Genomic DNA, 5,000 nt, shown 5'->3' with positions numbered 1-5,000 from the left:
AGAGAGAGAGAGAGACAGCGACAGACAGAGAGAGACAGAGACAGACAGAGAGACAGAGAGAGAGAGACAGAGACAGACAGACAGACAGACAGAGACAGACAAAGAGAGACAGAGACAGTCAGACAGAAGTGGAACACTAAAGATATAGACTAATGTTCATATTACTGCCTGTAGTATTCAAGTTGACTGTCTGTGAAAGGGTTGTCATGGTAACATATGACCAGTATGTGTGCGTATGTTTCTGTGTGTGTGTGTGTGTGTGTATGTGTTTGTGTGTGTGTGTGTGTGTGTCTGCATATGTGTGTGTGCGTGTGTGTTTCTGTGTTTGCATGTGTGTGTGCATGTGTGTGTGTGTGTTTGCGTGTGTGTTTCTGCATATGTGTGTTGCTGGGTGTATGTGTGTGTGTGTGTCTGCATTTGTGTGTGTTTGTGTGTATGTGTGTGTGTGTATGTGTGCGTATGTGTGTTGGTGTGTGTCTGTGTGTGTGTGTGTGTGTGTGTGTGTGTCTGTGTGTGTGTGTGTGTGTGTGTGTGTGTGTGTGTGCGTGTCTGCATATATGTGCTTGTGCGTGTGTGCATGCATGCGTGTTTTGGTGTGTGTGTGTGTGTGTATGTGTGTGTCTGTGTGTGCGTGTCTGTGTGTGTGTTTGCATGTGTGTTTTTGTTTTTGTGTGTCTGTTTGTGTCTGTGTGTGTGTGTGTGTGTGTGTTTGCGTGTGTGTGTGTGTGTGCCTCTGTGTGTGAGAAAAGACAGACAAAATATAATGTTTTTTATGTCTGGTGAAAAGTGCTGTGTCATGCTATAAAGATTATCACAACATTACGTTACATCTCATTTAGCTTACACTTTTATCCAAAGCAACTTCCAATTGCTATATATGTCAGATGTAACACGGCTCAAAGTGGGCTTCGAACCTGGGTCTCCCAATCCAAGGGCATGTGTCATAAAAGAAAAAGAAAAAGAAAAGGAAAGAAAACAGGAAAGAAAACAAATTGCTATGGGGATTGAGTGTTCTGCTTAAGGACACATCAGTTAATGTAGCAGAATAAGATTTGAACCCAGGTCTTCCATGTCAAAGGTATGTGTCATAACCACTACACTATGATTGAAAAGTGTTAGAGTTGGAAGCTAAACTGCATTATCTACGTGAAGAGCTAAAATACATTGTTAGAAAAGCTGGAAGATGAACTGTAATACTGTCAAAGATGAAAGTTGAAATGAATTACCTGAAAATGTCTTAATATTTAAAAAAGTATAAATAGTAGAAAAAAGTTGAAGAAGTCCTATCATTAGCTGAAAGAGCTGAACATTTTAAAAGGTGAATGGTTTTAATAGCTGAATGTATGCAGAAGTTACGGAGAGCCAAAATAAAACGTCAATAGCTGAATTGCCAAAGCTAAACTGGTTGAGTAGCTTAAATCCGTAAGAATAAGTTGAAGTAGTGAGAATAGCTGAAAAAGGGAAATAACATCTTGGTCAGGGACACATTGACAGGTGTACCACAGTGGGATTGGAACCCATGCCTCCCACACCAAAGGCATAAGACATGCAGAAATGTCTGAAAAGGCTGAAAGACTGCTGCTGCTGTCTGTGAAAGTGTTGTCATGGTGACGAGTGTTTATAAACATCCTTTGATCAGTTAACGACCGTGTCACCTGCTGATAAACTGCACCTGCTAATGCTGAGTGACAGACAGTGTGAGAGAACCCTTCAAACAAGCCTTCAAACAAGCCTTAATAAATCCACAACAGTACATGCTATCGAAACACCGACTTCACCGTTAGAGACACAAGACCTTTGTGAACGTATTCATGTAAAATTTATGTTGGTAAACTTAAAAATGTGGGCATATCAGCGATTTAAAAAAGTGGTTCGCTCTGCGTTTCGCTCAGAAATGTGAAGTATGTTAAACAGGGCAGTGGATGAACAGAGATGTGGAACTCTTGTCATTTGGAAGCTCATCGAGCCAACAGTATAAGGCATATTGCAAAACTGAGCACATTGGCTGAAACTAGACAAAAATACCTACGTTTTGATGTATAAATTGTGTATGACAAGTAGATATTGTGGGCGTGAGAGCAATTTATAGAGAGGGGACAAAGATTTTTTTCCTAAGCTGCTACACTCTAACGATGACATCATCCACTCTGCCAGACGCAATACACACTCACTAGAAACACAGAAAAATCCTGAAATGATCACTAAACTTAAACAGCTTTTTTACAAAAACTGTAAAAGATATCAAACTGAAAAGATAGAGCCGGATAACTGAATATTTTGTGAACATTTTAAAGTTTGTTTGGCGTCTGTAGGTGAAAGTATGAAGGAGCTGAAAATTTTGGGAGCGGAAGAAGATTTTAAGGATTTGAAGCATGTTCTCATTGACTTCAATGTTAAAAAAAAGTCATAAAAAGCTGAATATTTTAAAAAGTATAAATAGTAGAAAAAAAGTTGAAGAAGTCCCATCATTAGCTGAAAGAGCTGAACATTTTAAAAGTTGAATGGTTTTAATAGCTGAATGTATGCTGAAGTTACAGAGAGCCAAAAAACGTACGGAATAAGAAGCAGCAGAATAATAAACTAGAAAATGCATTTCCTGCGGAAAATGCGTGGGAATGCTGAATAGCTGAATTGCTAAAGCTAAACTGGTTGAATAGCTTAAATCATTAAGAAGAAGTTGAAGTAGTGAGAATAGTTGAAAAAGTGGAAATCGTTTTAATACGTATGAATTTCATTAAAAAGTTAAAAGCTTATGCTAAACTGAACTGTTGGCTTCAAAAGTTGAATAATGACAAAAGACGTAGAACATTGTGAGGTCTGAGTATATTTTCTAACTGATAATCACTCACAAATGCAGAAATATGAAACAAATAGTACGAAAAATCTTAAAGCTCAAATGCACTACACGCTAAAAAATCAGGAAAATTGTTAGAGTTGGAAGCTAAACTGCATTACCCAAGTGAAGAGCTAAAATACACTGTTAGAAAAGCTTGAAGCTGAACTGTAATACTGTCAAAGATGAAAGTTGAAATGAATTACCTAAAACGGCTGAAAGAAGAAATACTTTGTATTATTATTAGACACTGCATAGAACTAAAAAGCATCAATCTAGCTGATATGAGATGTGAAATATATTAGGTAAAAAGAATGGGGCTGAACAAAAGAAACAGAAACAGACAGACAGAGACAGACAGACCGAGACAGAGAGAAACAAACAGAGAGACATGGACAGACAGACAGAGACAGAGACAGGGAGAAACAGAAACAGACAGAGACAGACAGACAGAGAGAAACAAACAGACAGACAGAGAGACAGAGAGAGACAGAGACAGGGAGAAACAGAAACAGACAGAGACAGACAGACAGACAGACAGACAGACAGACAGAGAGAAACAAACAGACTGACAGAGAGACAGAGAGAGACAGAGACAGGGAGAAACAGAGACAGACAGAGGCAGGGAGAAACAGAGAGAGAGAGAGAGACAGCGACAGACAGAGAGAGACAGAGACAGACAGAGAGACAGAGAGAGAGAGACAGAGACAGACAGACAGACAGACAGAGACAGACAAAGAGAGACAGAGACAGTCAGACAGAAGTGGAACACTAAAGATATAGACTAATGTTCATATTACTGCCTGTAGTATTCAAGTTGACTGTCTGTGAAAGGGTTGTCATGGTAACATATGACCAGTATGTGTGCGTATGTTTCTGTGTGTGTGTGTGTGTATGTGTTTGTGTGTGTGTGTGTGTCTGCATATGTGTGTGTGCGTGTGTGTTTCTGTGTTTGCATGTGTGTGTGCATGTGTGTGTGTGTGTTTGCGTGTGTGTTTCTGCATATGTGTGTTGCTGGGTGTATGTGTGTGTGTGTGTCTGCATTTGTGTGTGTTTGTGTGTATGTGTGTGTGTGTATGTGTGCGTATGTGTGTTGGTGTGTGTGTGTGTGTGTGTGTGTGTGTGTGTGTGTCTGTGTGTGGCTGTGTGTGTGTGTGTGTGTGTGTGTGCGTGTCTGCATATATGTGCTTGTGCGTGTGTGCATGCATGCGTGTTTTGCTGTGTGTGTGTGTGTGTATGTGTGTGTCTGTGTGTGCGTGTCTGTGTGTGTGTTTGCATGTGTGTGTGTGTTTGCATGTGTGTTTTTGTTACGTCTGTTTGTGTCTGTGTGTGTGTGTGTGTGTGTGTGTTTGCGTGTGTGTGTGTGTGCCTCTGTGTGTGAGAAAAGACAGACAAAATATAATGTTTTTTATGTCTGGTGAAAAGTGCTGTGTCATGCTATAAAGATTATCACAACATTACGTTACATCTCATTTAGCTTACACTTTTATCCAAAGCAACTTCCAATTGCTATATATGTCAGATGTAACACGGCTCAAAGTGGGCTTCGAACCTGGGTCTCCCAATCCAAGGGCATGTGTCATAAAAGAAAAAAGAAAAGGAAAGAAAACAGGAAAGAAAACAAATTGCTATGGGGATTGAGTGTTCTGCTTAAAGACACATCAGTTAATGTAGCAGAATAAGATTTGAACCCAGGTCTTCCATGTCAAAGGTATGTGTCATAACCACTACACTATGATTGAAAAGTGTTAGAGTTGGAAGCTAAACTGCATTATCTACGTGAAGAGCTAAAATACATTGTTAGAAAAGCTGGAAGATGAACTGTAATACTGTCAAAGATGAAAGTTGAAATGAATTACCTGAAAATGTCTTAATATTTAAAAAAGTATAAATAGTAGAAAAAAGTTGAAGAAGTCCTATCATTAGCTGAAAGAGCTGAACATTTTAAAAGGTGAATGGTTTTAATAGCTGAATGTATGCAGAAGTTACGGAGAGCCAAAATAAAACGTCAATAGCTGAATTGCCAAAGCTAAACTGGTTGAGTAGCTTAAATCCGTAAGAATAAGTTGAAGTAGTGAGAATAGCTGAAAAAGGGAAATAACATCTTGGTCAGGGACACATTGACAGGTGTACCACAGTGGGATTGGAACCCATGCCTCCCACACCA

The sequence above is a fragment of the Sander lucioperca genome, chromosome 7 (genome assembly GCF_008315115.2).
Source record: "Sander lucioperca isolate FBNREF2018 chromosome 7, SLUC_FBN_1.2, whole genome shotgun sequence".
NCBI classification, from domain to species: domain Eukaryota; kingdom Metazoa; phylum Chordata; class Actinopteri; order Perciformes; family Percidae; genus Sander; species Sander lucioperca.
The sequence above is the reverse complement of the archived record's forward strand: the minus strand, read 5'-3'. Positions refer to the sequence as shown.